Source organism: Ranitomeya imitator, chromosome 6, assembly GCF_032444005.1.
Source record: "Ranitomeya imitator isolate aRanImi1 chromosome 6, aRanImi1.pri, whole genome shotgun sequence".
Taxonomy (NCBI): domain Eukaryota; kingdom Metazoa; phylum Chordata; class Amphibia; order Anura; family Dendrobatidae; genus Ranitomeya; species Ranitomeya imitator.
The window spans coordinates 352,906,604-352,929,582 of record NC_091287.1 but is presented as its reverse complement, the minus strand read 5'-3'; positions in this window follow the sequence as shown (position 1 = coordinate 352,929,582).

Genomic DNA, 22,979 nt, shown 5'->3' with positions numbered 1-22,979 from the left:
ACAGAGACAGTGTGCAGAGAATCAAACATCAGTGGTTGCTATGAACAATCACTGTTTTGACTGAGCTTGGAGTAGCTCAGCCATGTATAAGTAGCCAGGGCCTGTTCTCTTTAGTTAGCGCCTGGACAAGGCTAGGGATTTAGGTTTATGATTTTTTTTCGTGCAACCTATGGAAAGTAAAAAAAAACTGCATAACATAGTAACATAGTTAGTAAGGCCGAAAAAAGACATTTGTCCATCCAGTTCAGCCTATATTCCATCATAATAAATACCCAGATCTACGTCCTTCTACAGAACCTAATAATTGTATGATACAATATTGTTCTGCTCCAGGAAGACATCCAGGCCTCTCTTGAACCCCTCGACTGAGTTCGCCATCACCACCTCCTCAGGCAAGCAATTCCAGATTCTCACTGCCCTAACAGTAAAGAATCCTCTTCTATGTTGGTGGAAAAACCTTCTCTCCTCCAGACGCAAAGAATGCCCCCTTGTGCCCGTCACCTTCCTTGGTATAAACAGATCCTCAGCGAGATATTTGTATTGTCCCCTTATATACTTATACATGGTTATTAGATCGCCCCTCAGTCGTCTTTTTTCTAGACTAAATAATCCTAATTTCGCTAATCTATCTGGGTATTGTAGTTCTCCCATCCCCTTTATTAATTTTGTTGCCCTCCTTTGCACTCTCTCTAGTTCCATTATATCCTTCCTGAGCACCGGTGCCCAAAACTGGACACAGTACTCCATGTGCGGTCTAACTAGGGATTTGTACAGAGGCAGTATAATGCTCTCATCATGTGTATCCAGACCTCTTTTAATGCACCCCATGATCCTGTTTGCCTTGGCAGCTGCTGCCTGGCACTGGCTGCTCCAGGTAAGTTTATCATTAACTAGGATCCCCAAGTCCTTCTCCCTGTCAGATTTACCCAGTGGTTTCCCGTTCAGTGTGTAATGGTGATATTGATTCCCTCTTCCCATGTGTATAACCTTACATTTATCATTGTTAAACCTCATCTGCCACCTTTTAGCCCAAGTTTCCAACTTATCCAGATCCATCTGTAGCAGAATACTATCTTCTCTTGTATTAACTGCTTTACATAGTTTTGTATCATCTGCAAATATCGATATTTTACTGTGTAAACCTTCTACCAGATCATTAATGAATATGTTGAAGAGAACAGGTCCCAATACTGACCCCTGCGGTACCCCACTGGTCACAGCGACCCAGTTAGAGACTATACCATTTATAACCACCCTCTGCTTTCTATCACTAAGCCAGTTACTAACCCATTTACACACATTTTCCCCCAGACCAAGCATTCTCATTTTGTGTACCAACCTCTTGTGCGGCACGGTATCAAACGCTTTGGAAAAATCGAGATATACCACGTCCAATGACTCACCGTGGTCCAGTCTATAGCTTACCTCTTCATAAAAACTGATTAGATTGGTTTGACAGGAGCGATTTCTCATAAACCCATGCTGATATGGAGTTAAACAGTTATTCTCATTGAGATAATCCAGAATAACATCCCTCAGAAACCCTTCAAATATTTTACCAACAATAGAGGTTAGACTTACTGGCCTATAATTTCCAGGTTCACTTTTAGAGCCCTTTTTGAATATTGGCACCACATTTGCTATGCGCCAGTCCTGCGGAACAGACCCTGTCGCTATAGAGTCACTAAAAATAAGAAATAATGGTTTATCTATTACATTACTTAGTTCTCTTAGTACTCGTGGGTGTATGCCATCCGGACCCGGAGATTTATCTATTTTAATCTTATTTAGCCGGTTTCGCACCTCTTCTTGGGTTAGATTGGTGACCCTTAATATAGGGTTTTCATTGTTTCTTGGGATTTCACCTAGCATTTCATTTTCCACCGTGAATACCGTGGAGAAGAAGGTGTTTAATATGTTAGCTTTTTCCTCGTCATCTACAACCATTCTTTCCTCACTATTTTTTAAGGGGCCTACATTTTCAGTTTTTATTCTTTTACTATTGATATAGTTGAAGAACAGTTTGGGATTAGTTTTACTCTCCTTAGCAATGTGCTTCTCTGTTTCCTTTTTGGCAGCTTTAATTAGTTTTTTAGATAAAGTATTTTTCTCCCTATAGTTTTTTAGAGCTTCAATGGTGCCATCCTGCTTTAGTAGTGCAAATGCTTTCTTTTTACTGTTAATTGCCTGTCTTACTTCTTTGTTTAGCCACATTGGGTTTTTCCTATTTCTAGTCCTTTTATTCCCACAAGGTATAAACCGCTTACACTGCCTATTTAGGATGTTCTTAAACATTTCCCATTTATTATCTGTATTCTCATTTCTGAGGATATTGTCCCAGTCTACCAGATTAAGGGCATCTCTAAGCTGTTCAAACTTTGCCTTCCTAAAGTTCAATGTTTTTGTGACTCCCTGACAAGTCCCCCTAGTGAAAGACAGGTGAAACTGCACAATATTGTGGTCGCTATTTCCTAAATGCCCAACCACCTGCAGATTTGTTATTCTGTCAGGTCTATTAGATAGTATTAGGTCTAAAAGTGCTGCTCCTCTGGTTGGATTCTGCACCAATTGTGAAAGATAATTTTTCTTGGTTATTAGCAAGGTTGGACCAAAACTGTATTGACTGTGTGAATGCTACCTGATGCCTAACAGAGAGAGTGAATCCCCCATAACACTATCCACTGTCACATCAGTACCATTCCCAGATGTTGTTGAGAATCCATACAGGTGGATATGGGTTATACAAGCTACGGAGTAACATTACAAGCTGTCATTATGCCCTTGTCAGAAACCTGTTAACCAGTCAAACCAGTACTCCTGCTTTGCACTGATGAAGTTCGAATACCCCGAAACACATGTCTGAGAATGAATTTTTTAGTTTGGCTTCTTACGCTAAGTCATGTGATAAGGCTTGATAAAGGGTTGATGTTGACTTTTACAATTGTTTCATCCAATAGGTAGCGCCAGAGTTCATGTCCTGCTTTCTTCCTAAAGAGGCTACTGTAAAATTCACACAAGATGTAACGGCCTTTGATTTCATTTTTTCTACTTTCATTTTTGTGATAATTTCGAATCCAGCCCTCACTTGGTTAATGATTTAGTTCAATATAGATTTTGAACTTTAATTTTATATATAAGTCCAAATACAATAAATCTACTTACTTTTTGGAGTTTGCTGGCTCAAATTTTTGCTGTTTTCTTAAAGTATGTAGATCTGGTTGGGAATCCGGATAGTCCAGCCGCAGCACCAGGACATAAAGGTGGCTGCTTACTGATTCTGTATTGCCTTTTGCTTTCCCCGACTGATCTTATCTTTATCACCAAACCTGTGGATAGTTGGTAAATAGAGTTCATGGTATCAACCCTTTAAATCACATATAAGTGATCCTGACAGTTTTTAAGGCTGAATGTAGACATAAGTCCATTGAGTTCAGCTTACACCCTAAAATGTTGATCAAGAGGAAGGCAAAAAACCCAAGAGGCAGATGTTAATTCCTCTTTGCTAGGAAAAAAATTCCTTCCCGATTCCACATATAGCAATCAGATTAGTTCCCTGGATCAACGTCCCATCAGATTAGTTCCCTGGATCAACATCAAATCACAGAATCTTGTACTCATAATCTGTATGTCACAGGTCCACCCCTCAGTGTGCCTGGGATGCAGTTACTGACAGCTCGGCCATCTAATCTGGTAAAGGGGAGTGCTGAAGCTGTTAGTACTTTGACAGCTTGGCCATCCAATCTGATACAGGGGTGTGCTGAACTGTCAGTGTATTGATTGACAGCTTGACTATCTAATCTGTGACTGGGAGGCGTTGGCTGTCTCCAAGTGTTCACTATCCTGGGTGATTGCCATGCTACTTAAAGGGAACCTGTCACCTGAATTTGGCGGGACCAGTTTTGGGTCATATGGGCGGAGTTTTCGGGTGTTTGATTCACCCTTTCCTTATCTGCTGGCTGCATGCTGGCTGCAATATTGGATTGAAGTTCATTCTCTGTCCTCCATAGTACACACCTGTGCAAGGTAAGATTACTTTGCGCAGGCATGTACTACGGAGGACAGAGAATGAACTTCAATTCAATATTGCAGCCAGCATACAGCCAGCAGGTAAGGAAAGGGTGAATCAAACACCCGAAAACTCCGCCCATATGACCCAAAACTGGTCCCGCCAAATTCAGGTGACAGGTTCCCTTTAACTGAGCTTCTTCTTCCAGACCTCTGCCAGACGTACATTCAACTGATAGGTTTGTGCTCCCTGAGCCTTGAGTTCTGTATGTTTGATCATTTGCTGCCTGACCTTGGTTTTCGTTCTGACCATCCGACTGTTTAACCCCTTCTGTTTTGATCCATTATCCTTCTGGTATTCTTACCTTGGAAAGTTACCTGACTGCGCTTTTGTCTCTTCCTTCTGTTTATGACGTACTCTCCTGGCTTCTGACCTTTGACTCCTTGATCATTCTGACTCATGGCTTGGCCATGAGAAGTGACTAGCGTCACACTGTAATACTATATTTTTCAAGAAAGACATCCAGGCCTCCTTGAACTTTTGCAGTGAATCAACCATTACAACATCATGTGGAAAAGTTCCAAATTTCCACTGCTCTTACAGTAAAGAATCGCCTTCTGTGATTATGATTAAACCTTCTTTCCTCTATATGTAGAGGATGCTCCCTTGCCCTCATTGCAGGTCTAAGTGTAAAAAGTTCAATATCCTGATCTCTATACTGTCTGCTCATATATTTGACATTGTAATAATATCGCCACTAAACCTTTGTGTTTCCAAACTGAATAACCCAAAGTTTGATAACCTTTCTTGATACTAGAACTATACTACACAATATTTCAACTATTAGCAATTTTTGTAAATATTTTTTGATATCTGTAAAAATAAAAACCTTCAACATATGGATACTTATTAGCAGCTAACAGTTTAATAATAGAAGCACATGGAAAAATTATATTATTATTGCCCTCCGGCCTTTCTGGGAGGTATTTGCTGATTTACAGCAGGCGCATGAAGGACTGGACTGAAGTTCTGTATGGAGACATGATAAATAGTCCTAATCACATCACCACCGCTGCATAGCACTGTACTTCCCTGTTTGTTAGATTGTATCTAGTATATTGCCATGGTGCTTAGTTAAATTATACTGCTGTAACAATAATAAAGGAATACAGAAAGCTCCATGTACTGGGGTCATTGTTTTCCTAATTAGCTAAACAAAATGAAGATTACTGCATTGTTCTAATAAATAATATCTACCGATCCAGCATTATGAATCTTTACATAAATCAGCTGTGCTATCCTTAATGAGCAGTTATTAAAAATAGCAGAAGCAATGATACCACACGCAGAATAAGAAATCAGATTATTAACCATGACATGATTGCTTTTTTATATCACAACAAAGACTAAATCTAACAGGTTGGAAAGGTGGAAAGAAAAGATTTGAATTCTAATACACTCTCGAAATCAAATCATCAAATGATGTGCCCTTATCTACAAGAACAATTGCTTGAAGCGTAATCACACTATTGAAGAGATCCAGAACCAATTGAATTTCTGCAAATTCAAATCTATATTCTGCTTCCTTCAATCAATCACGATTGGTAAAATTTGCAAATGGTCAAGCGTAATCACAGATCAGACATTAATATAATATTGATTACTGTACGGTAAAACTAATAGAAATAACAGATCCAGAGATTGGAGGAATGATTAAGATCTGTGTAAGTAAAATGAATGACTAAAGAATAACGATCAGACCAATCGTTTATCTTAAATGAATGACTGGAATAAGGAATGGTGATATTAGAGATAAGGAAATAGATTCGCAGGACCCTGGTACAGCGATCAGGTCGTTACTTCATGGCCGCTACTCGGGAGACCAGCTAACCTGATGGCATCCATGGCTCCTCATTTATTTAGGTCGTCTTATCAGAAGAAGAGCTGCGGATGTTGGCAGGTAGACAGTGGTTTGCAGGGCTCCTGTCCAGCGGCCATGAAATACTGATCTGATTGCTGTACCTGGGTCCTGCAAACCTATTCGCTCAGATTTGGTAGAAATGTATGACTTTACTGTTTGCAATCAGATGTCTTGAAGCTCTTCTATTTAAAATGCTTCTTTTCTACTGTATGTGTTTGGAGCAGTCATTAAAGACGATGATCTTGTAGATTGTGAGCCCTCGCGGGCAGGGTCCTCTCTCCTCCTGTACCAGTTGTGACTTGTATTGTTTAAGATTATTGTACTTGGTTTTATTATGTATACCCCTCCTCACATGTAAATCGCCATGGAATAAATGGCGTTTGTGCGCCGCAAAAAAAGCTGCGGATCCGCAGGAAATCCGCAACGTGTGCACATAGCCTAAATGGCAGAAACGCTGCAGATCCGCAAGTGATTTACAGTACATTGTAAATCAATGGTAAAAAAAAATGGTGTGCTAATGGTGCGGAAAATTCCATGCGGAAACGCTGCGGATTAAAAGAAGTAGCATGTCACTTCTTTTTTGCGGATCTGCAGAGTTTTTATACCCATTCCATTATACAGAACCGCAAGGGTAAAAAACGCAGTAAATCCGCAGCAAAACCGCACAAAAAACGCGTCAAATCCGCACCTGTGTTTTCTGCCAAGAGTTGCAGAATCTGCACCAGAAATTCCTAAGCCTAATCTGCAACATGTGCACATAGCCTTTTAGAAAAGCATGCATACACCTGCTGAACTTGCATACATCTCAGCAGGATTGCGGGCTCACTATTGGCATCAGTCAGAGATGAGAGGAATTTATCTTTCCATTTATGCCAGTTTTTTGTGTGGAAAAAAATCAAATTATTGTGCACACCAAATTTGACAACATTGGCTTATGGGCAACTTTTTTTTCCCAAGTGGGGTATGTGTCTTGAGTCCCGAAAAGCACATGTTAACAGCATGCACTACTACATTAAGGGCTCCTTCTCACTTGCGAGAAATACGGCCGAGTCTCGCAGGTGAAAACCCAGCTCTGGCGCCGGCACTCCGGAGCGGAGCGTGCAGCTCCATGTATTGCTGTGCAGCCGCATACTCGGCTCTGGAGTGCCGGCGCCAGAGCTGGGTTTTCACCTGCGAGACTCGGCCGTATTTCTCGCAAGTGAGAAGGAGCCCTAAAGGGAACCTGTCATGTCATTTGTAACATGTAAACTGTCCCCAGTGTGTTGTTAGTGATGCAATGTGCATCACTAACATGCTTTTTTAATTAAAATCGCGTCTGTAATCCTTTTAAAAAAGCACTTTATCTAGTTATATATCGTACCTGTTCATTTAGTCATAGGGGTGTGCTTCATTGTGTTCAGTCACGGTTGTCGGCTCCCACACAATTTGAATTATGTTCACTGGTTTTTGCCGGCGTCACTGGAAATCCCAGGCTTGCGCAGTGTGTATTGGGGGAGCTGCGCATGGGCTGTGTATTGGGGAAGCCGCATTTACGCCTTGTGTACTGGGGGGAGCTGCGCTTACGCTGTGTATTGCGGAGCCACTCTTGCACAGTGTGTATTAAGGGAGCTGCGCTTGGTAGTGTGTATTGGGAGCCGCGCTTGCGCAGTGTGTATTGGGGGAGCCGCGCTTGTGCAGTGTGTATTGGGGGAGCCGTACTTGCACAGTGTGTATTAGGGGAGCCGCGCTTGGTAGTGTGTATTGGGGGAGCCACGCTTGTGCAGTGTGTATTAGGGGAGTTGCGCTTGGTAGTATTAGGTGAGGTGTGCTTGGTAGTGTGTATTGGAGGAACCGAGCTTGTGCAGTGTGTATTGGGGGAGCCATGCTTACACAGACCTGCACTTGCACAGTTTGTATTGGGGGGAGCCACGCTTGTGCAGTGTGTATTAGGGGGGCTGCGCTTGGTAGTGTGTATTGGGGGAGCCGCGCTGGCGCAGTGTGTATTGGGGGAGCCGTGCTTGCGCAGTATGTATTAGGGGGGCTGCGCTTGGTAGTGTGTATTGGGGAGCCGCACTTGCGCAGTGTGCATTGGGGAAGCCGCGCTTGTGCAGTATGTATTAGGGGGGCTGCGCTTGGTAGTGTGTATTGGGGGAGCCGCGCTTGGTAGTGTGTATTGGGGGAGCCGCGCTTGCGCAGTGTGTATTGGGGAAGCCGTGTTTGTGCAGTGTGTATTGGGGAGTGTGCAGTGTGTATTGGGGAGCCACGCTTGCATAGTGTGTATTAGGGAAGCCGCGCTTGCGTAGTGTGTATTGGGGAAGCCACACTTACGCAGTGTGTATTAGGGGGGTTGCGCTTGGTAGTGTGTATTGGGGGAGCAGCGCTTGGTAGTGCGTATTGTGGGAGCTGGGCTTGCGCAGTGTGTATTGGGGAGCTGCGCTTGCACAGTGTGTATTGGGGGAGCTGTGCTTGTGCAGTGTGTTTTAGGGGAGTTGCACTTGGTAGTATGCACTAGGTGAGTTGCACTTGGTAGTGTGTATTGGGGGAGCCGCGCTTGGTAGTGCGTATTGTGGAAGCCGGGCTTGCGCAGTGTATTAGGGAGCTGCGCTTGCACAGTGTGTATTGGGGGAGCTGTGCTTGTGCAGTGTGTTTTAGGGGAGTTGCACTTGGTAGTATGTATTAGGTGAGTTGCACTTGGTAGTGTGTATTGGGGAGCTGCGCTTGTGCAGTGTGTATTATGGGAGTTGCGCTTGGTAGTGTGTATTAGGTGAGTTGCACTTGGTAGTGTGTATTAGGGGAGCCGCGCTTGGTAGTGTGTATTGGGGGAGCCACACTTGTGCAGTGTGTATTGTGGAGCTGTGCTTGTGCAGTGTGTATTAGGTGAGTTGCATTTGGTAGTGTGTATTGGGGAGCTGCGCTTGCACAGTGTGTTTGGGAGAGCCGTGCTTGCAGAGTGTGTATTGGGGGAGCTGCGCTTGCGCAGTATGTATTAGGGGAGCTGCGATTGGTAGTGTGTATTGGGGGAACCACGCTTGTGCAGTGTGTATTGAGGGAGCCACGTTTGTGCAGTGTTTTGGGGTAGCCACGCTTAAGCAGTGTGTATTGGGGAACTGCGCTTGCGCAGTGTGTATTGGAGAGCAGCGCTTGCATAGTATGTATCGGTGGAGATGTGCTTGCGCAGTGTGTATTGGGGGAGCTGTGCTTGTGCAATGTATATTAGGTGAGTTGCACTTGGTAGTGTGTATTGGGGGAGCCGCGCTTGTGCAGTATGTATTGGGGAGCTGCGCTTGCACAGTGTGTTTGGGGGAGCTGTGCTTGCAGAGTGTGTATTGTGGGAGCCGCGCTTGCGCAATATGGATTAGGGGAGCTGCGATTGGTAGTGTGTATTGGGGGAGCCACGCTTGCGCAGTGTGTATTGGGGGAGCCACGTTTGTGCATTGTGTATTGGAGAGCTGCGCTTGCACAGTATGTATCGGGGGAGATATGCTTGTGCAGTGTGTATTGGGGAGCTGCTCTTGCGCAGTATGTATTGGGGAGCTGTGCTTGGTAGTGTGCATTGGGGGAGCCATGCTTGGTAGTGTATTGGGGGAGCACGCAGTGTGTATTAGGGGAGTTGTGCTTGGTAGTGTGTATTAGGTGAGTTGCGCTTGGTAGTGTGTATTGGAGGAGCCGTGCTTGTGCAGTGTGTATTGGGGGGGCCGCGCTTATGCAGTGTGTATTTGAGGAGCCGTGCTTGCGCAGTGTGTACTGGGAGACCCAAGCTTGTGCAGTGTGTGTTGGGGGAGTCACGCTTGCGCAGTATGTATTGGGGAGCCGCGATTGCGCAGTGTATATTGGGGGAGCCGCGCTTGGTAGTGTGTATCGGGGGGAGCTGCGCTTGTGCAGTATTGGGGAGTCGCGCTTGTAGTGTGTATTGGGGGAGCAGCGCTTGCGCAGTGTGCATTGTGGAGCCGCACTTGTGAAGTGTGTATCGGGGGAAGCTGCGCTTGCGCAGTGTGTATTGGGGAGCCGCGCTTGCGAATTGTTTATTGGGGAAGCTGAGCTTGTGTAGTGTGTATTGGGGGAGCCGCGCTTGCGCAGTGTGTATTGGGGGAGCCGCGCTTGCGCAGTGTGTATTGGGAGAAGCTGAGCTTGCGCAGTGTGTATTGGGGGAGCCGCACTTGTGCACTGTGTATTGGGGATCCGTGTTTGCGAAGAGTGTATCGAAGGAAACTGAGCTTGCGCAGTGTGTATTAAGGAGCCGTGCTTGCAAAGTGTGTATCGGGGGAGCTGCGCTTGCGCAGTATGGATTAGGGGAGCTGCTATTGGTAGTGTGCATTGGGGGAGCCACGCTTGCGCAGTGTGTATTGGGGAGCCACGCTTGCACAGCGTGTCTTGGGGGAGCCGCGCTTGCGCAGCGTGTTTTGGGGGGAGCCGCACTTCAATCGGTCTTAACCCCTTCCCTTGAGTTTTCCGTTTTCATTTTTTGCTTCCCTTCTTCCCAAGGTCACAATTTTTTTATGTTTCCGTCAATATGGCCATGTGAGGGCTTGATTTTTTATGGGAACGGTTGTACTTTTGAATTACACCACTCAGTTTACCATATAGTGTACTTGAAAATGGGAAAAAAAATTCCAAGCGTGGTAAAATTGCCAAAAAAGTGCAAATTCCACAATTGCTTTTTACTATGTTCACTAAATGCAAAAAGTATTAATAATCTTTATTTAATAATAATCTTTATTTTTTATATAGAGCTAACATATTCTGCAGCACATTACAGTTTTGCACACATTATCATCGCTGTCCCCGATGGGGCTCACAATCTAAATTCCCTATCAGTACGTCTTTGAAATGTGGGAGGAAACCGGAGAACCCGGGGGAAGCCCACGCAAACACGGAGAGAACATACAAACTCCTTGCAGATGTTGTCCTTGGTGGGATTTGAACTCAGGACTCCAGAGCTGCAGTGCTATCCACTGAGCCACCGTGCTGCCCCTGCCATTAACCTGCCATTATGATTCTCCAGGTCATTAAGAGTTTGCAGATACCAAACATGTATAGGTCCTTTTTTTTATTTATGTGGTGAAAACAATATCCAAAGTTTGTAAAAAATAAATAAATAAAATGGAGCCATTTTCCAAGACCTGTAGTGTCTCCATTTTTCAGGGTCTGGGGCTGTTTTTTTTGTGCACCGAGCTGATGTTTTTATTTATACCATTTTGGGGTAGATATGATGTTTTGATTACCTGTTATTGCATTTTATTGCAATGTTGCGGTGACAAAAACATTTAATTCTGTCGCTTTGATCTATTTTCTCGCTATGCTATTTACAGATCTTACTCATTTAGTTTATATTTTGATAGATTGGGCATTTCTGAATGCAGAGACATCAAACATGTATATTTGTAATTTTTTTAATTGTTTTATTTTGAAAGGGGCAAAAAGGGGTTGATTTGAACTTTTATATTTTTTACCATTTTTAAAACTTTTTTTATTTTTACTTGTTTCAATAGTCCCCTTAGGAGACTTGATCTCCTGTGTTACACATAAAAGGCTTCAGGTCGGTCATGGGCCGGGCTTCATAGCAGTTCTGTAATGAGAAACACGGGGTTCTTCTGTAGACTCCCGGATGTCATACCAATCTATCAGTGCCCCGTGATCCATGTGACAGGAGCACCAATGGATGGTGTTTGTGATGCGCTGCCGGCGCATTTGTGTTAAATGCCACTGTTAGAGATTGACAGCATTTAACATGTTAACAGCTGCGGGCGGATCGCAATTCCACCTGCGGCTGTTAGGGACACATTACAGCTGATCAAATCAGCTGTCATGTGAAAGGAAAGATGTGGGCTGCAGCTCTGAGCTGGGACACGATCTATGAAGTACCTATACATCATAGGCCGTGAAGGGGTTAAAAGGCCTTGGAAGATGACATCAGTGGTTCATGCTGGGAAACCAGCAACCTGGAATGGTCGAGCTCAGAGGGAGCAGGCTGCAGAAGAAGGGCGAAAGACAGCCCGGCGCTAGAGAGAAAAGTGAGTAACACTACGTTTCACTTAACGTGTCCTAAATTTTATATACATACAGTGGATACACATCGGAAAATTTTTAGTTTGTTTTTCAATGAATTGTATAAATTAGATGAAAAAAAATCTGAAATGATTCTTCTCTTATTTTGATTATGACAAAAACCTGACATTTTAACAATGGTATATATACTTTCAATATCCACTGTATCTTCACAAAATGGCTGATGTGTGCAAATATTAACATGTATAGCTCACCATACACATAACATAGCTGTTATCGTAGTCAAAAGGCTCTATAACATGGACAACAATCGCATTGCAACGCTTGGGCTGTGACAGCTGCATAGAAATACATGTAGACACGATTGCATCAGGAGAACCACTGACCAGTCTGTTATGATCCGGTGACCTTGGAGCAGCATGAAAACTTTCACTGGAGTAGGTGGTAACTATACTGATCGCAAATCCTGATCTTAACACCGCAACTAGAAGTAGCCGTGGGGTGTACCTAACAAGCCCTAGACACCTCGTCACAGCCGGAGGACTAACTACCCCTAAAGATGGAAATAGGAATACTACCTTGCCTCAGAGCAGAACCCCAAAGGATAGGCAGCCCCCCCACAAATATTGGCTGTGAGTAGGAAAGACATACACAGTCAGAAAACAGGATTTAGCACAAGAGGCCGCTCTAGCTAAAATAGGAAAGGATAGGACAGAGTTCTGTGCGGTCAGTATTAAAACCCTTCCAAAAATATCCACAGCAGATTATACAAAAATTCCTCCATCTAACTAAAGACGTGGAACGTATATCTGCAACTCCAGAGACTACTAAACTCAGAGCAGGAATACAATCAAAAAACAAGCACACAGCTTGTGTGCCATAGAAAAAGAAACAGACACTTATCTTTGCTGAATTGGCAGCTAAGCAGGAGAAGCCAGACAGAGATCCAACACTTCCCAAGAAACATTGACAACTGGCAAGGACTAATGAGTCCTGCAAACCTAAATACCCCAGTCAGAATCGCAATCAGCAGATACACCTGTCCAGGACTGCAGCCCAGAGACAACTGCATTACCACCTACAACCACCGGAGGGAGCCCAAAAGCAGAATTCACACCAGTCGGAGCATTGCGATAAGATTGTCGTCAGTGCTATACAGCCATGTGACTGTGCTCTTAAGCTGATAGGTGCCTTCCCTTAACCCCTTCATGAATGAGGACATATATTTATGTCATTGGCCGTGACCCTTCCTAAGCCCGCAATTTTCCCAGCACTTGATGACTTATTTAATGAGATCCACCCACGGTTGTTAACCAGTTAAATACCACTGTTACTCACCGACAGTGAGATTTAACACTCTGACACAGGAAGCATGTAATTGATGCCGTTGATCGGGGAAAGTATCAGGTGATCGTGGGGCGCCAATAGGTTGTCATGAGAGCCGGGGGTCTGCTGAAGACCCTTGTGCCTGTTTTCACAATCCTCCTGTGAATGGCAGTCTGTGGCCAGCATTCATAGGTGATCATGATTTTTGCTATACATAGCAGGGTGAATACGTTTAAAAATGTCCAATCTATCAAAATATAAAATTGGTAATCAAAACATTGTATCTACCCCAAAATGAAATCAGTAAAAACATCAGCTCAGGGCACAAAAAATAAGCCCTCCCTCAGCCCAGATGCTGACAAATGAGAATTTTCTTGGTCTTCAAAAATAGCTACAGAAGCGGAAAAAATTTTTGGACAAATTTCAGAATTTTTTTCACCACTTAAATAGCAAAAACTATACATGATTGGCATCTGCATACTCATACTGACTTGGGGAATCATATTACCAGGTGAGTTGAACTAGATATATAACATGGTAAATAAAAAAACATTGTGGAATTTTACTTTTTTTTGCAATTTCACCACACTTGGAATTTGTTTCATGTTTTCCAGTACAATATGTGGCAGAATAAATGGTGTAATTCAAAAGTACAACTCATCCCGCAAAAAACAAGCCTTAATGTGGCTATATCGCTGGAAAAATAAAAAAGTTATAGCTTTTGGAAAAAGAAGAAGTAAAAACCCCAAAATAAATCGCTGGGGTGAAGGGGCTGACAATTTCATAAACATGCACACTTGACATAATTGATGAATATGCCTGTATATTACAAAAGAAGTTTTATAATGAAATTTTATAGACTTTTTCATTTTTACCTATACAATAATATACAGTTTCCATAATAGTCTTTTTTTTTTAGCATGTGAAATTATAAATTGTTTGTGGTCAATGCATAACAGCAGCAAGGTGGCAGCATGGTGACCACAATTTTTGTGCTTAGGTCTCAGTTAAATGTTTTGATCCCCTAGTTAAGTGAAGCAGTACAACCTTCTGTTATAGGCATCCATACTGATCTCTCTCTACGGCAGGAATCACACACAACGTATAAAAAAATCGGTCCGTTTTACACGGCCAAGATAGGCAGAAATGCTCATAAACAGTGATCCGTATGTCATCCGTATTCAATGCGAGGATGCAATTTTTTTCTCCAAAAAGTATCCGTGTGTCATCTGCATGGCATCCGTATGGAGAGATTTTCTCTCCGGCTTGCAAAATGGACATATAATGGATCCATGGGCTCAAATGTTCGTGAAAACATATATATAGTCTATGTACTGTATATATATATATGTCAGTGAGATATATATATATATTTATCTTTCAAACAGAGCTAGATAGCAGAAAAGCCGATAATTCAATTGTCGGCTTTTGCTAAATCATTACCAAACCCAACAGGATATGAGACATGGTTTACATACAGTAAACCATTGCATATCCGTTATATTTTTATATATCCCTCCCTAATAGTGTTAGTAGTGTGTGTATTACTTGGGAGCTGTAGGTGTTACATTAAAGGGTTAATTCACGGAAAAAAACTGGCATGGGCTCCAGCACAATTTTCTCCCCCAGAGAGGGAAAGCCAGTGAGTGAGGGCAGATATTAATAGCCTCGAGCGGGACCATTGTTATTGCGCCCCCCGGCTAAAAACATCTGCCCCCAGCCACCCAAGAAAAGGCACATCTGTAAGATGCACCTATTCTGGCACTTAGCCTCTCTCTTCCCATTGCCCTGTAGCATTGGCATATGGGGTAATAAGGGGTTAATGTGACCTTGCTATTGTAAGGTGACATTAAGCCTGGTTAATAATGGAGAGGTGTCAATAAGACAATAAGACATCTATCCATTATTAATCCAATAGTCTGAAAGGGTTAAAATACACACATGTTAATTATAAAGTATTTTAATGAAAGAATGAAGCACACAGGTTTTAACATATTTATTGTACGCTCAATCCAAGCAAAGCCCTCGTTATCCTGTAAAAAAAATCCAAAATAAGAAAACAATATCCCATACCTGTCCGCTGTACAGTCAGGTCCCACGCAGTAATCCATATCTGGGAGCATTTACATTTACAACTGGGAGTGCTGCTAATGCGGCCACTCCTGGCTGCAAACGACTGGGGCATGAATGAAATGCAGGGAACAGAGCTTCGGTGACTAGCGGTGCAGTCACTGAAGTTGCGCCCCCTGGTGGCATGAACTCATATGAACTCTGTAGCATGGGAAAATCAGCTGGGAGCCCACGCCAGTTTTTTCTGGTTTTTTTCCAATGAATTAACCCTTTAATTTAATACTAATACCTACAGCTTCCAAATTTTACACACACACACACACACACACTACTAACATTATTAGTGAGGGACATATACAAATCTAACTGTTCTGCAATGGCTTACTGTATGTACACCATGTTCCAACTTATTATGCAAATTGGATTTACGAGAGTGTCATAAAGATTTAATTGTTTTGTTTTTCAAATAAACTCGTGGATCATATTGTGTCTCAGGGCTCAATGGATCACTGAAATCAATTTTAAACACATGTGATAATTAGTTTTCCAGGTGATCCTAATTAAAGGAAAACTACTTGAAAATGATATTCCACATTATTAAGCAGGCCACAGGATTCAAGCAATATGGGAAATAAAAAGATCACTCTGCTGCTGAAAAGCGTTAAATAGTGCAATGCCTTGGACGAGGTATGAAAACATTAGATATTTCATGAAAACTTAAGAGTGATCATCATATTGTGAAGAGATTTGTGACTGAAACAGAGCACAGAAAGAGTTCATGCAGATAAAGGCATAATGAGGAAGGTTTCTGCCAAGCAAGTTCACTGGATTAAGAGAGCAACTGCCAAAATACCATTACAAAGCAGAAAACAGTTATTTGAAGCTGCTGTTGCCTCTGGAGTCCCTCGAACCTCAAGGTGTAGGATCCTTCAAAGGCTTGCTGTGGTGCATAAACCTACAATTTGGCCACCCCTAAACAGTATTCACAAGCAGAAACGGTTGCAGTGGGCCCAGACATACATAAAGACTAATTTTCAAACAGTCTTGTTTACTGATGAGTATCGAGCAACCCTGGATGGTCCAGATGAATGGAGTAGTGGATGGTTGGTGGATGGCCACCCTGTCCCAACAAGGCTGCAACGTCAGCAAGGAGGTGGAGGAGTCATGTTTTGGGCCGGAATCATGGGGAAACAGCTGGTAGGATCCTTTAAGTTTCCTGAAGGTGTGAAAATGACTTCTGCAAAGTAAATAGTTTCTGGCTGACAACTTTCTTTCATGGTATAAAAAGCAGAAATGTGCCTTCAGGAGCAAAATCATCTTCATGCATGACAATGCACCATCTCATGCTGCAAAGAATACCTCTGAGTTATTGGCTGCTATGGGCATAAAATGAGTTAAACTCATGGTGTGGCCACCATCTTCACCTGACCTCAACCGTACAGAGAACCTTTGGAGTATCATCAAGCAAAAGATCCATGAGGGTGGGAGGCAGTTCACATGAAAACAGCAGCTCTGGGAGGCTATTCTGACTTCATTCAAAGACGTACAAGCAGAAACTCTCCAAAAACTCACAAGTTCAATGGATGCAAGAATTGTAAAGGTGATATCAAAGAAGGGTTCCTATGTTAACATGTAACTTGGCCTGGTAGCATGTTTTGGAGTTAAATAGCTTTTTTGTTCAATGAATGTGACCTCCAAATGCTGCAAATTCCACAAATGAGCATTTTCAGTTCTTTAAAACATAGCAAATGTTTAGAAATTCTACTGTGCCTAATAATTTGGAACAACGCATTTTGAGTTTTTATTTATTTTGGAGATTATACTGTTACCATTTGAAGGTTTCTTCAATAAAATTTGATGTATAATCTAACGGGTGATGACTTTTATTAGACTGACTGTCATTTGCACCGACCATTTAGGAAAATCCGAGAACAATGTCATTTGCATAATATTTTGGAACATGGTGTATCACCCACTCCTGATTTTGGCTTGTAAATACTGAGGTAAAATACTCACCAAATACGGAATGTGTGAACGTGTGCAAAGGATGAGTTCCGGAGAGCATAAGCAAGATTTTTTTATTCACACTAACACATTTAGCCTTTTTCAAGATAAACAAACAAGTGTCATAGAAAATAATTATGTCTCCACTTGGGCCCCCATACAATAAAAATGTACTTTTTCTGCCTCTATATAGTAATAATGTTTTTTTGCACCCCCTACAATAATAATGTCGCCTTTGTACCACCATATAATAAAAATGCTCTGATACAGTAATAACTATGCCATATTTCTGCATTCACATTTTAATGATGACCTCCTATTTTTCAATAAAAATTAAACTCTGCACACCAAGCTCTCATGGCGAGTAGCGAGATCCTTTTTCTCTTGGTAGCCCGAGGCCATAATCACAGAAAAAATGAAGATAAATAAGAGATCACCGATTATACACTACTAAAAATAATTTTATTGGTATGCATTAAAAATATATTGAAAATGTGAAATACTCCCCAAATAATAAAAAAGGACCAAATGGCAAATGGCTCTTCCGCTCGTCGGTTTGCCCTGGTGTCCCAGGTAGGCCCAATGTGGATGGAGCAATTAAGGAAAACTACAGCTTAAAGGTTTTGTCCGTGGCCCAGTCACATAGATAGATAATTAAATATTGGCACTGTTATCCATACATAATAGCACATAATCTTTTAAATATAGTCAGCAAAACTGTAGAGTTTAAACAAGAAAACTCCTGTCAATAGGAACAATGTATAAACAAAATTGTGCTGATCCAGTTGGACTTAGGCCGGGTTCACACTGCATTCAGTGTCTCCGTTAAACGGATTATGTTACACCACGGCATAACGTGGTGTAACGTAGTCTGTTAACGCCGCCATTGAATGCAATGTTGGACGCATCGCTAGCGCACGCCCACAATGGGCGTGCGCTTGCGATGTGCCATCATGACGTGACAGACCCGAGACGCGGGCTGCAGCGTTTCCGGGTCCGTCACTGCTAGCGCAGATGGAGCTAGCAGATGCTCCATCTGTGCTAGCGCTGTGCCAAAGTCCGTTTAACGTATGCGTTGAACGGACTGCACTAACGCAATGTGAACCTAGCATTATGAAAAAGATATAGAAGAGATGGGCATCCATAAAAAGCAGATGGTAGACAGCCAAAAATCTGTGTCTAGAATCTGTCTAAACACAAAAACCCACAAGGTACAGTTCAGACAATGGGTATACAACAGTCAGTAACAAATGACATAGTATATAATTGTAATAGTAACTCCCAAACAATTTGTACAGAAATAATGTATTGTGCAACAAACATTGACAAGGTACATAGTATGTGTAACACGACGCGTTTCTCCTTAAAAGTAGGCTCATCAGAAGTACATACTGTGTAAGTTAATTGGATAGGAGTTGTAATATATAGTACTTAGCTCATGGGTATAATGATGATCCCCACTTGGATATGATATCCAGCTATGTGGAAATCTGCTTAGTAGCCCATCCAAAAATTATTCCCACCATACTGCCGGTAAAGCGCCATGTGCCAGATAATAATTTATCCAAGTCGGAGAGGGCTACTCAATAGCAGATAATCAGGCTGCTTCCACCATGCTGCATAACATGTCAGTAATCATTTGGCGCCATTATATATGTTCTAAATTCATAATCGATCCTCCCCTGTATCAAGTGCGCCCCAGAAGTGACAATGTCCGTTGCGACGTCACTGGAACGCAAAGTAGAGTTCCAAAAGCAATGCGCAAGGTGGCCACTGTTGTCTCTATTAACGCGTCGGCCATACACCTGTGCCACAGAGGTGAGGCATGGAACGCCAAGGCGTCTCACCTGCGCTGATGCAGCGAGACGCTGGACAGACTTGTCAAAATCGGCAGCGGGATGAGGTGCAGGCGGCATGGTGATGCTGTTGTGCTTCGACTTAGGCTAGGTTCACACGTCCATATTTTCTCTCATCTGAGAAAATCTGTCCGATTATGCTAATTACACTCTGATCAGAGTGTGATCCGATTTTCTCAGATGAGAAGAAGATGGAAAAAAATTGCTCCATTTTGTGAGTGCATGAAAATCGGACCAAACTCGGATGTCATCCAAGTGAGGTCTAATTTTTTTTGATGGATCCATTCACCTGTGTGGCTGAGCAGGAACTGATTCATGGATACAAAAAGTGCATTCTTCAATTTTTTCCCTCGGACAGATTAGTTACAGAATAACATTGGTTCGCACTCAGACCAAAAATATGGTTGTCTGCATGAGGTCTTCCCTCTGTGGCTGGTCGCTTCCCATACTGCGGTCATTATACCCCTCGCTGTGGGCATGGAGATTGGAAGAGGAATATTTCAGAAAATAATAATAATAAATAATAATAATTTTATTTATATAGCGCCAACATATTCCGCAGCGCTTTACAAATTATAGAGGGGACTTGTACAGACAATAGACATTACAGCATAACAGAAATACAGTTCAAAACAGATACCAGGAGGAGTGAGGGCCCTGCTCGCAAGCTTACAAACTATGGGGAAAAGGGGAGACACGAGAGGTGGATGGTAACAATTGCTTTAGTTATTCGGACCAGCTATAGTGTAAGGCTCAGGTGTTCATGTAAAGCTGCATGAACCAGTTACCTGCCTAAGTATGTAGCAGTACAGACACAGAGGGCTAATACTGCATAAAGTGTATGAGAACATGATGCGAGGAACCTTTTTTTTTTTTATTATAAATAGGCCACACAGGGATCGTTAGGTTAATGCATTGAGGCGGTAGGCCAGTCTGAACAAATGAGTTTTTAGGGCACGCTTAAAACTGTGGGGATTGGGGATTAATCGTATTAACCTAGGTAGTGCATTCCAAAGAATCGGCGCAGCACGTGTAAAGTCTTGGAGACGGGAGTGGGAGGTTCTGATTATTGAGGATGCTAACCTGAGGTCATTAGCGGAGCGGAGGGCACGGGTAGGGTGGTAGACTGATACCAGGGAGGAGATGTAGGGTGGTGCTGAGCCATGGAGTGCTTTGTGGATGAGGGTAGTAGTTTTGTACTGGATTCTGGAGTGGATGGGTAGCCAGTGTAATGACTGGCACAGGGTAGAGGCATCGGTGTAACGGTTGGTGAGGAATATGATCCTGGCTGCAGCATTCAGGACAGATTGGAGCGCGGAGAGTTTTGCAAGAGGGAGACCGATTAGTAGAGAGTTACAATAGTCCAGACGAGAATGAATAAGTGAAACAGTAAGAGTTTTTGCAGAGTCGAAATTAAGAAAAGGGCGAATTCTAGAAATGTTTTTGAGATGCAGGTAAGAAGAGCGAGCCAGTGATCGGATGTAGGGGGTGAATGAAAGGTCAGAATCAAGGATGACCCCAAGGCAGCGGGCATGTTGCTTTGGAGTAATGGTGGAACCGCACACGGAGATGGCAATGTCAGGCAAAGGTAGGTTAGTAGAGGGAGAGAACACGAGGAGTTCAGTTTTTGACAGGTTTAGTTTCAGATAGAGGGAGGACATGATGTTAGAGACAGCGGTAAGACAATCACTGGTGTTTTCTAAAAAGGTCGGTGTGATATCGGGAGCAGAAGTGTATAATTGGGTGTCGTCAGCATAGAGATGGTACTGGAAACCAAATCTACTGATTGTTTGTCCAATACGGGCAGTATATAACGAGAAGAGTAGGGGGCCTAGGACTGATCCTTGAGGAACCCCAACAGTAAGGGGAAGGTGAGAGGAGGAGGAACCAGCAAAACATACAGTGAAGGATCGGTCAGAGAGATAGGAGGAGAACCAGGAGAGAACGGTGTCCTTGAGGCCGATGGAGCGGAGCATAGTGAGGAGGAGCTGATGATCCACAGTGTCGAATGCTGCAGAGAGATCCAAGAGAATTAGCATGGAGTAGTGACCATTAGATTTAGATGTTAGTAGGTCATTAGAGACTTTAATGAGGGCAGTTTCAGTAGAGTGTAAAGAGCGGAAGCCAGATTGAAGAGGGTCGAGAAGAGAGTTATCTGAGAGATAGCGGGTAAGACGGGAGTGGACCAGGCGTTCGAGGAGTTTAGAGATGAAGGGAAGATTAGAGACAGGTCTATAATTAGCGGCACAGTTTTGATCGAGGGATGGTTTTTTAAGTAATGGATGTATGATGGCATGCTTAAATGAGGAGGGAAAAATACTGGAAGTGAGGGAAAGGTTGAATATTTTTGTTAGGTGAGAGGTGATAGCCGGGGAAAGGGACTGGAGGAGATGTGACGGAATGGGGTCACTGGTGCAAGTGGTCGGGCGAGAAGATGCAAGGAGCCTGCTTACTTCTTCTTCTGTAACTGCTTCAAAGTCAGAGAGTGAACTAGATGCAGTGGGAGAGGGAGGACAGTGCATGATATGAAGAGATTGGGAGATGATTTCCTGTCGAATGTGGTCAATTTTTTCTTTGAAGTAATTGGCCAGATCGTCAGCACGGAGATCCGTGGTTGGGGCCTGCTCTCTTGGGTTGAGTAGGGACTGGAACGTGTCAAAGAGACGTTTAGGGTTATTGGACAGGGAGGTGATGAGGGTGTTGAAGTAGGTTTGTTTGGAGAGGTGAAGGGCAGAATTGTATGTCTTTAGCATGAACTTATAATGGATGAAATCTTCGGGTAGATTAGATTTTCTCCACAGACGTTCTGCGCACCTGGAGCACCGCTGCAGGAAACGTGTTTGCAGCGTGTGCCACGGTTGTTGCCGTCTGTGCCGAGTTGTTTTATGTATAGGAGGAGCAGCTTCATCCAGAGCACTTACCTTAAATAAGCATTTTACCTTAAATAAGATCAAGCATTACCTAACGTAACTTTGTACTGGCAGGACTATGGTGCTGCCACTCATCAATATTCCATCGGTGAACGTCCGCTGTGACAAAATAGTAAAGGCTGCAGCAAATGGGCAGCATTTGGTATGTAACGCAACAACGTCATGTCCCTATCCGGGAACATCGGAGCCGACAGTGCTGAATTGGTGCTGCTCCAAGAAGTGAACATACGGTATATTGTTTTTCGTTATTGGGGCCATAAATTGATTAAGCCGGGGTTGTCCAGTATAGGACAATCCCTTTCAGATATTACATTTAATACTGTTAGACGGATGCAAGTTAATATTGATGAGAATTTGGAGCATGAAAATCTATCTTAGATAAAGGAGAATATGTGTATTATGGTGACCTCTTGTGGGTTTTGCATCAATTAAAGAACCGGAAATAATGAGCTTTTCAAATATATTTCTTCCCCCTGCAATCTAGAGATAATTCTTGGCAAATCAGCTAGTGATGTGTCTGCATAATATGCACCGGTAATGTCTTACTTTTGACAAACAGGATGTAAATCGTCTTTATGGCTCCTCTGGGTGACAGATAATAAAACTGTCATGGTAGGAAATGTATTTATTAAAAATGGCATACTATTTAGGCAATATATTATTGAAGAAAAACTAAAATAATGTTATGTCCACTAAATTATTAGTGAATTTGATTTGCTGATATTCTACGTACTGCTCCTACTACAGCATTATCCAGGTTCTTAAACCACCGTTTAATATAAAAAATATAAAAAGACAAAATGGACTCAAGTCTGCCAGGATGGGGCCACTCTTACAGAATATATCTTCCTTCTGTACTCCCAGAAAACAGGATTGGGTCA